At 35.6% G+C, this 11,014-nt stretch overlaps 1 long non-coding RNA gene across 1 annotated transcript; it reads right to left on the bottom strand.

Annotated features, from left to right (window-relative positions):
- Window positions 1-3,889: 3,889 nt before the first annotated feature.
- On the bottom strand, window positions 3,890-10,145 carry LOC149461463 (uncharacterized). The gene is made up of 2 exons (XR_016312860.1): window positions 9,204-10,145; window positions 3,890-5,450 (listed from the first exon to the last, which is right to left on the bottom strand). It is a non-coding gene; the product is annotated as an uncharacterized LOC149461463 (long non-coding RNA).
- Window positions 10,146-11,014: the final 869 nt, after the last annotated feature.

Genomic DNA, 11,014 nt, shown 5'->3' with positions numbered 1-11,014 from the left:
CAAAGCATACTGCAAAAGCAACCAAAGAGTTTTTTAAGGGAAAGAAGTGGAATGTTATGCAATGGCCAAGTCAATCACCTGATCTGAATCCGATTGAGCATGCATTTCACTTGCTGAAGACAAAACTGAAGGGAAAATGCCCCAAGAACAAGCAGGAACTGAAGACAGTTGCAGTAGAGACCTGGCAGAGCATCACCAGGGATGAAACCCAGAATCTAGTGATGTCTATGCGTTCCAGACTTCAGGCTGTAATTGACTGCAAAGGATTTGCAACCAAGTATTAAAAAGTGAAAGTTTGATTTATGATTATTATTCTGTCCCATTACTTTTGGTCCCTTAACAAGTGGGAGGCACATATGCAAACTGTTGTAATTCCTACACCGTTCACCTGGTTTTGATGTAAATACCCTCAAATTAAAGCTGACAGTCTGCAGTTAAAGCACATCTTGTTCGTTTCATTTCAAATCCATTTTGGTGGTGTATAGAGCCAAAAATGTTAGAATTGTGTCGATGTCCCAATATTTATGGACCTGACTGTATATGATATCTGGAGATGTCAACATGGCACCGAGAGAGATTACACCTACTACTCCCCTCCTCACCTCTCATATTCGAGAATCGACAATTTCATCACTGACAAGTGGACATTACAACACGTGAGATCATCCAAAATCGGAACCATAACTTGGTCAGACCACGCTCCGATAAGTATATCCTTGGAAGACGACACACGCTCTGCAATCCCACCTATTTGGAGATTGGATTCTTCACTTCTGAAAAGCCCAGAAAACCAGAAGCATATACTAGACGCCCACAAACTCTTTTTCGAAACGAACTCTACCCCGGATATCTCAATCACTACACTTTGGCTGACATACAAAGCCTACATGAGAGGTATCATCATACAATTGAAATCCCGCATAAATAGACAGAGATCCCAACAAATTGCCCAACTACTGACCTCAATCCATTTACATGAAACAATAAACAAATAGACCCCGAACCCTTCCACATCCGCGACCCTAAATTTAGAAAGAAACAAACTACGTACTATTTTACTCCAAAATTATGATACTAATCTTCAAAAAACTAAAACCAAATTCTATGCTCTAGGAAATAAGGCAAACTCACTCCTTGCTAAAATTGTCAAACAAAAGAGAATCAAAGCTAAAATCTCCACAATCCAACACCCTAACACTCACACCACATTAACTAATCCGCAAGATATAGCCAATGCTTTTGCAATATATTACCAAAACCTATACGATATAAAAGATGACTCAAATACAATCCAGCCAACGACTCTCTCCATTGGCGACTTCCTACAGAACATAAATCTCCCATGCATCACCCCTTCCCAACTTGAATCGCTTTCGGTACCGATATCACCACCAGAAATTAAGAAAGCCATAAACACTCTCCCCTTAAACAAATCACCAGGGAACGACGGCTATACTAATGAATTTTACAAGTCACTAGAACCCAATCTTACCTCTCACCTATCTGCACTCTATAACCATGCCGCAACTAATGGGGAATTCCCCTCTGACATGCTACAGTCCATAATAACTACTATCCCTAAACCGGGCAAAGACCCCCAGTTAATAAAAAATTACAGACCAATCTCTTTACTCAATACGGACATAAAAATTTACGCCAAAATAATTGCCCTACGATTACTTCCATATTTATCCACATTAATCCATCCAGATCAAGTGGGATTTATACCTGGTAGACAGGCTCCTGACGCTACAAGACAAATTATCTCCCTAATACACCATCTTGAGACCAAACAACAACCCTCCATCCTCCTATCACTAGATGCGGAAAAAGCATTTGATCGAATCCACTGGCAATTTATGAACCTTACTTTACAAAAATTCGGAATAACAGACTGGATGCTTTCAGCAATTCTCTCTCTATACTCCAAACCCACTGCCAGAGTACTGACCAACGGTACACTCTCACAGCCTTTCTGCATATCAAACGGCACCAGACAAGGATGCCCTCTGTCCCCCATAATTTTTGCCTTACTTATTGAACCATTAGCAACCAATCTTAGAAGCGACCCAGCCTTCACGGGAATTAAACTTCACCAATATGAACACAAACTTAGTCTCTTTGCAGATGATATTATCCTTATGATTACGAACCCTTATAATTCACTTCGCTCAATACGTACACATATACGCAGATACGCAGATGTTTCATACTACAAACTTAACGAACCTAAATCATCTATACTAAACCTACACACACCTATTGAAACCCAAGCCTTAATATCCACACATTTTCCCTTTACATGGGAAACACATAGCATACCCTATCTAGGGATCAAACTCACTGCAACTACTAACCAACTCTACACAACTAATTTCAAACCTTTACTGGAAACCATTCCTCAAGAACTAAAATGCTTACGCACATCCACACTATCGACTCTAGGCAGAGTAGCAAGGGTGAAAATGTGCATATTACCTAAAATACTATATATATTTCGGACGCTTCCTATACCACTCACACACACCTTTTTCGCTAAACTTCAATCTCTAATAAACAAATTTCTATGGAACTCTAGCAGACCCAGATGCTCCGCGAATCTATTACTACGCCCTCCCTCCAGAGGTGGAGCGGGTCTTCCTCACTTGAAATAATACTACCAAGCCGCTTTACTAGACCAGCTTTTCTTCTGGTGGCACCCTACCGAAGAGAAGATATGGACCAAAATGGAAACCTCCTTGGGCCTACCACACGCAATAACAGACATACTATTCATACCCAGAGCAGTTCAACCTAAAACCCTGCAAACACACCCCTGCATACAGGCTTCTCTAAATGCTTGGTTTGATTTCTCAACCCGCGCTCAAGGCAACACAAGCAATGTGAAAAGCCCCACTCCCCTGTTGTCCTTACACTTCATCACTCCTCACCTAAATATATCAACATGGAGAAGCCACGGTATACTTTACATAAAAGACATTTACACGAATCATAAATTAGACTCCTTCTCTGTTATCCAGCGGAAATTTCATCTTCCTGATAGGGAACAATATACCTATATGCGCATAGCCCACTCCATTAACACAGCAAAAATACCAATCGAAATAGAGACTCCTGCAACTACACAGAATTTCTATCAAAGGAAACAGTATCCTAAGAAAGGAATTTCGACCTTCTATTCACTCATTACTGAGACACAATTTACTACATATACTTCTTCCTTAATCAATTGGGAGCAGAATCTTTGCCAAACAATAACCCCATACATTTGGGAAAAAACATTTGCCATCACCTTTAAAGCTTCCAAATGTAGTTCCCATTGGGAAACATATTTAAAAATACTACATCATTGGTATCTAACCCCAACTAAATTAGCCCTCTTTTACCCTCAACATGCGAACACCTGCTGGAGACATTGCGGAGAAAAAGGAACACTTCTCCACATCCTTTGGGCATGTAAATCGCTCAAGTCGTACTGGAACAAAGTATTCCAGATAATTTCCTTACTCTCTGGAACTTTAGTAACTCCAAATCCCGCCTTGGCGCTTCTCCACATTGGAATAGACACATTCCCGATAAACGTACGTACCATTATCATCCACATCTTAGCAGCTGCAAAAACTAACATCACCAGACTATGGAGATCCATCACCGTCCCATCAGTGTCCCGCCTCATATCTGACCTTAACCTCCAATGTGCAATGGAGAGAAGAATAGCAATTTATAATTCCTCCCTCCACAAATTTACAAGTCATTGGTCGCGATGGTTAAACAATCCCAGATGCGTAATAACATGATTACTATCTGTAAAATATCGTATTGTCACGATATTTTATTAACTTGTATTGATGAGAAATGTTCAAATAGAAAGTCCTTCCACTTCTTGCAATTACTCAAAAAGATGATTTAATAATAACGTTGCATAAAATTAGAAATAAAATATTGGCATACAGAATGTTTAAATAATGTCCAAAAAATATATTTAAGTTCTTGATAATAAGATTGTATATATGTATATGTGTGTATGTGTGTGTCTCATCAAGGCTTCAAGCAAAGTGAGCATAAAAAGTCTTTGTTTCAACTCTTAAATGAGCAATCCAGCCCCCACCTTTTCCTCAAAATGGGCTGATATACTTGTAGTCCCACAAAGATAATTGGAAACAGATGTATATATATATAACAAACCCTCCAGCCTACTTCTCTCAAAGTCTGAGTGTAACTTTATCTCTTACATAGCTGGGGGAGGATGGTAGACCAATTGCTACCATATGTGGCTTGAATGTAAAGGAAACCCAAGATATATGTTCATATATAAATTCACAAAGTATGAAGTCTAATTACTCACTTTTCCCAATCTAGAACAAATATAAATATAATAACTCAATTATTCTATTAAGATCCAACTCATTCATACTTGTTAGTACTGTTAATAAGAAGATATTAGGTATTAGGTTAAGGAAAGCTTCTAACATTTCCCTCTCAAAATGATCGATTTTATCGAATCTTAATCATTTTCCTTATCTTAATCCATTTATACACATCCTCGTCACTTTCGTATCCATTCAAGCGTTTTTGGATCTTAGAATAATTGATCTGAACATATCTTTAATTTGATTCTATAATGGGAAAACAAATTCTTTGATAAACCTTTTGTTATGTATCACATAAAAATATTTTTACCCTTATTATTTTCCTTTTACCAAATAATTCATCCCCTTAATAAATGTATAACTGTAACATTATAGTACAATACTTTAAAATATGTCACTTAAAAAAATAGATGTTTCATATTTTCCCTCCAAAATGTGTGTAGCACACAATTCTATAATCCATACATTTTTTCAAAATACCTTATCAACATTTAAACATAACATATGTTCTCTAACTTCAATCCATACATGTATATCAAATGATTTTTTTTTAAAAAAACATACATATAACAATGTAAAGCTTGCGTAAGTTTCTCTATATGTACCTTAGAAAAACTTATCTCTAGCTTAATTAACAACAGATGTTCTAACTAATTAGAGTGACTCTGTTGTAACAAAAGTTTAACCCTTTCACTTCTGAAAATACATTGTGTGTGATTGCAAATGTTCATGTGAAAATTGATCTCATCTTGATATGGTAAACATATGTCAAAATAAAATGTTCACACATAAAAACCAATATATCTGATGAATGAATTATTTCATCAGTAGTCAAAAGTCAGTTGTTTTATAAGTTCTTCCTCTATGAGATGCCTTGAGATGTCTTGTCTTCTTCTAGCACTCTGTAAAGTTAAAATAACTTTATTGAACATAAAAAGAACAACAACAACAATGATGAATGAAATTCTTGTTGCAAAGCTTCTTCCAGAATAAATTTCCTTCTTGGAAAATGTATTATCATCTGAAAGGTTTAGAAATATTTGAGTTTTCTTCCTTTAACAATTACTCTTAGGTCATTTCCTGTAACAGAAATGCAGTATCATTATTTTGGCATAGATAATTTTACATGGATTAATCCTCTTACATATATCTGTTAATATTACATATCATAATCACAAACATTTCTAGTCATGACATGGAAGACATATTTTGATTATAACACTTCTTATTGACTTGTAGTGTTCTTTTTAGAATGCGGGCACTTCCGCCTAACAGTACTAGGGCTGCTGGTTCAAATCCCAACCATGGCATCACCTGCCTGGAGTTTGTATGTTCTCCCTGTGCTTGTGTGAGTTTCCTCCAGGTACTCCGGTTTCCTCCCACACTCCAAAGACATGTTGGTAGGATAATTGCTTCTATCTAAATTGGCCCTAGTATGTGTATGTATGACTGTGAGTTAGGGACCTCAGATTATACACCTCTTGAGGGTTAGGGACTTATGTGAATGTACTATATATGTAAAAAGCACTACATATAAAATAGTAAAATTGACGACGCTATATAAGTACCTGAAATAAACAAAAATAAATATAACAGGACGCTACATCTCCATTATTGGTCATGATTCAAAACCTTGGTTTCAAAACCAAAGAAAGGTTTTGTATCAACCCAGAGATGACAAAGGATCATGCCTTTGATCTTATCTCTATAAAATTGGAAATATGCGTAACTGTATTTTGTGTTGGCTTACTTCTTGTAGTGTAAGACTGATCTGCAGTAATACATACTGGTTTCAAACTTTTCTCAGTTCCTATGTTGAAAACATGAGGTACAAACTTCTCACCTACAGCTGTACAAACATGTGTTGGTATGTTTTCCTGAAAAGGTCTTTTTGTTACTTCTATCTGTATGTGTTTGGATGACAGTGTTTTGTACCATATAGGATACTTTTCACGATAATTGTCTGTTGAACCATCTTCCTGTAGGAGTTTCAGTGATGAATCAGGTGTCTGTAATATGATCTTACTTGACCTCACAATGTTTTCTGTTACCTTGACTGCAAAGAAAACACTTAACAATTTTTTCATATGTGCATCAAAGTTTTTCTCCATATTTGTCAAAGTTCTTGAGAAGAAACCTATTATTTTCTTATTATCTTCTTTTAATTGTGACAAAGTTGCTGAGATTGCATTATTGGAAACATTGGTTTCTAAAACAAAAGGAACTTTACTACAAAACTCAACAGTACTTAATGTAGTAGCATTCTGCAAATCCCATTTCAATAGTTCAAAAGCTTCTTTCTCAGTTTGATTCCATTGATCAAACACACCAGCTTTTTGTCTCAAACGATCAAATAATGATCTAGACTTTTCTGCAAAATTGGGTATAAAATCTTTACAATGATTTACTTCGCTCAAAAACTGATGCAAAGCCTTGCGATTTGTTGGAATTGAATAAGCAGAAATAGTTTTAACTTTTTCTTGCAACATCTGTCTCTGTCCATGACTAATTTGCATATGAAGGAATTCCACCTGTCTTTTCATCAACTGAACTTTCTCTGTATTCAATTTCAATCCTGCTGTATGTAACAACGTAAATATTTCAGACAAAAGAGTGATATGTTCAGTTCTATTTTGTGTAGACAAGAGAAGCTTGTCTACATGCTGGACAATACATTCTGGCCTAGAGAATTTAGATAATATTTTTCCCAAATACTCATGAACAATCCCATCACTTAAATCTAAGCCTGGGGCTAATCTTGTGAATGTATAAGTTTCTTTGTTGAAGCTAAAAGCAAGTTTATATTGACAACTCTTAGCTAAGGGTACTGACAAATGGCTATTGGCAATGTCAAGTACTGAGAATATTTTGGCCTTGGCATCCAGATGTGACATTATGTTACAATCAGGAACAATAGATCTGTTATTTGTGATGCATTTGTTCAATGTCCTGAAATCAACTGATAAAGAATATGAATTATCAACTTTGATAGGCCAAATACAATTATTCACCACTGATTGTACTTTCTTTAAAATTCCTTGCTGTAAAAACTCATCTACAATGGAAAAGATTGGATTAATTGATTCTAATGGCAATTTGTATTGAGGTTGAGGCTTAGGGTCTCTACCTTCAATGACAACTTCAAAATCTGTAAACAAACCTACATCATTTTTGCTTTGACTCCAAAGTTCTTTATGTGATGTAACCAATTGTTCCAATTCAAGATTGGTTCCTGTATGTGGCCATTTATGATCTGAAGACGTGTCAGCAGTTGCTGTACAAATACTTCCAACATTACAGTACATGGAAGAATCAATTAATGTTGATTTGGGCCTTCCACTTTCATCCAATAAATGTGGAGCAACATATTCCAACAGTAAGGAAGAAGAATCTCGATTTGATCCTGCTTTAAATTTCGGCAATGGCAGTAAACCATTCCTATTAATGACAACAGCACTGTTTACCATATTGTTTAAGCTGTTGTTAACTCTCAGTGAACTGATCTTTTTAACTTCTGAGGCATAAGGCAACTCAGACAGACTATTGTTGGAACATGGAGGAGCAGATTGTTCAGAAATTATATTTTGGTCTTCTAATTCCAAAGCTTTTCTTTGTAAATCTAATTTATAATGAATACAATCTCTTTTCAAATGACCAAATCGTCTACAATAGAAACAAATAGTATTTCCTGTCTGCTCTGAGACTCTCGTCCTGCCTGTGACGTGTTCATCATCATAACTGGGTGTGGCTAAGCACATGGTCTCTCTCTCTTCTCCATTTTGAACAATTAAACTTTCCTTCTTCTGATTGTTTAATTTAAGCCTTCTAAATGTATCTATAACTTTAGCTGCGTGATCTAAATCATTTTTTCCAGTAGCAATAATAACAGATGCTGGATCAAGATACTTGAATTTTTTAACAAAAGCATTTACCATAGAAGGAGTCTCATTGTCTAAATTAAATATCATTTTGTATACTTTAGAAAATCTATTTTTAAATTCAAAAGGATCATCATTAATCGTAGCTCTTAAGGAGTCTAAGATTTCCAAAGAAGGAATTTCCTCTCCAGTAGTAAATTTCAATAATTGACGTAGTCGGTCTGATGCATTGCTATGCATTTCCTCATCATCCTCAATATATGGCGTTTTGATTAATCTACATGCCATAACGCTGGGGAGCCATAAACAGAATAGAAAATTTCTTTGCTCCTGATTTAAACAAAAATTATTACAAAAATTTTCATAAACCTCCATGTTATAGAAAGCATCGGCGTCCATATCATAGGCTGGCATATCCTTCAAAATTTTCATGAGCTGATCAAGGATTTTAAGATTAAGTTTTGCAGCTTTATCCCTTAATTTTCTCTTACACATTTCTTCCTGATTGGTAGGATCTCCTTCTATAGACTGGATCTCTGGTACAAAAGATTTTTGTTTCTCTGCCTTAGTATTCACACAAATTCTTTTTACATCATTCTGCAGGTCAGATAACTGAATGTCTTTTGTTTGAATTGCACTTTGCAGATCATCTATTTGCTCAGTCAAAATCTGGCAATTAGCACATACACTGCTCTGATCTTGCTGCATTACACAAACAGCAGTCTTAGGAACATCAAAAATCATGGCATTAAAAACATTAACTAACTTCATTACATTTCTAATTTGTTTGCTCAGTTTCTTAAAGGAAAACTTAGATTTTTCTATCTTACTATTAGCCTGTAAGCACTCATTATACATGTACCGCCAAAGTTCATTATCTTTAACAAATGTAGACAGATTCTTGAATTCTAACTTACTCTCTCTAGATAATTCATCAATAAAATCCATTACTTACCAATTAAGAAGGTCTTTCTTTACATAACGCGTCTTTTCTCTCTTGGCGGGAAATGACATCACCAAGGAACAGCGTTTCTTGCAATTGCGCAAAATTCTCACCAATTCTGCTTTTAGGTTCTCGATTATGCCGACGATTCATCTGTTGCAGACTTTACTTCTCCTGAAAGCTTGATTTCATAGTTTGCTGAATTTGCAAACAACTTCCCTCTCAGCAAGATGAAGAAGAAAAAAGTCAAAAATAAGCAATCGGCGGAAACGAATCGAACTGGAGGCTCGCCACTGTAAAATATCGTATTGTCACGATATTTTATTAACTTGTATTGATGAGAAATGTTCAAATAGAAAGTCCTTCCACTTCTTGCAATTACTCAAAAAGATGATTTAATAATAACGTTGCATAAAATTAGAAATAAAATATTGGCATACAGAATGTTTAAATAATGTCCAAAAAATATATTTAAGTTCTTGATAATAAGATTGTATATATGTATATGTGTGTATGTGTGTGTCTCATCAAGGCTTCAAGCAAAGTGAGCATAAAAAGTCTTTGTTTCAACTCTTAAATGAGCAATCCAGCCCCCACCTTTTCCTCAAAATGGGCTGATATACTTGTAGTCCCACAAAGATAATTGGAAACAGATGTATATATATATAACAAACCCTCCAGCCTACTTCTCTCAAAGTCTGAGTGTAACTTTATCTCTTACATAGCTGGGGGAGGATGGTAGACCAATTGCTACCATATGTGGCTTGAATGTAAAGGAAACCCAAGATATATGTTCATATATAAATTCACAAAGTATGAAGTCTAATTACTCACTTTTCCCAATCTAGAACAAATATAAATATAATAACTCAATTATTCTATTAAGATCCAACTCATTCATACTTGTTAGTACTGTTAATAAGAAGATATTAGGTATTAGGTTAAGGAAAGCTTCTAACACTATCTGTAATGGATATAATACTCCATACCAGTACTTCATTGGTGCTCTTCCTCTTCCCCCCCTCCCCCCTCTCCATGTTTTTTCTTACGCTCCATCCCCCCCTTAATTTCATGTTCCCCCCAATATTTACACCTCACTAGTTTTCTTAAACGGTTCACAACAGACCGAGCATACCTCTCATGTAAATAAATTAAGGATACACAGGCTCCCCGGCCACAAGGTGGGGAACCTTCTCTTGTCTCTTAACTTTCCTTTCCATGTCTCAATTTTCCCAAATGTGAATCGAACAAGATTGATCATTGCATTTTACTTTGTTTTTTTTTTCTTCTTTGTATGTTAAAATTTCAATAAAAAATATTTGAATATAAAACCTGGAAGCTGATTTCTATGCAAAGCTGCACCAGGTTTTGCACTCTCCAGTTTTAGTAAACCATTCCCTGTTTATCAATAAAACTCACACTACTGACTAAGGAATTTGTAAGGTCCAGAACACAAGTCCAATGTCAGTCCTCCAAATTTGGAAAAGTCATACTATATATGGACATTGTAATCCACAGTCCATACTGTCTGTATGTAATTCACAATATCTACAGTATCATAAAGTATAATACAATTGCATAAAATACACAGTATATTCATTTCAGCAGTACATAAATGAAAAACAGTACTTTCAAACAGTGGAAATAATTTACTAAAACTGAAGAGTTCAAAATCTAGTGCAACTCTGCAAAGAAACCAATCAGCTTCCAGGATTTATTGCCTAAGACTAATTGAACAAGTTGAAGTTAGAAGCTAATTGGCTACCATGCACAGCTGCCCCAGATTCTGATTGCTCCAGTTTTAGTAAATCCACCACAATCTG

Source organism: Staurois parvus, unplaced genomic scaffold (assembly GCF_062004578.1).
Source record: "Staurois parvus isolate SC_StPar_1 unplaced genomic scaffold, SC_StPar_1.0 ptg000202l, whole genome shotgun sequence".
Taxonomy (NCBI): domain Eukaryota; kingdom Metazoa; phylum Chordata; class Amphibia; order Anura; family Ranidae; genus Staurois; species Staurois parvus.
The sequence above is the reverse complement of the archived record's forward strand: the minus strand, read 5'-3'. Positions and strand labels throughout refer to the sequence as shown.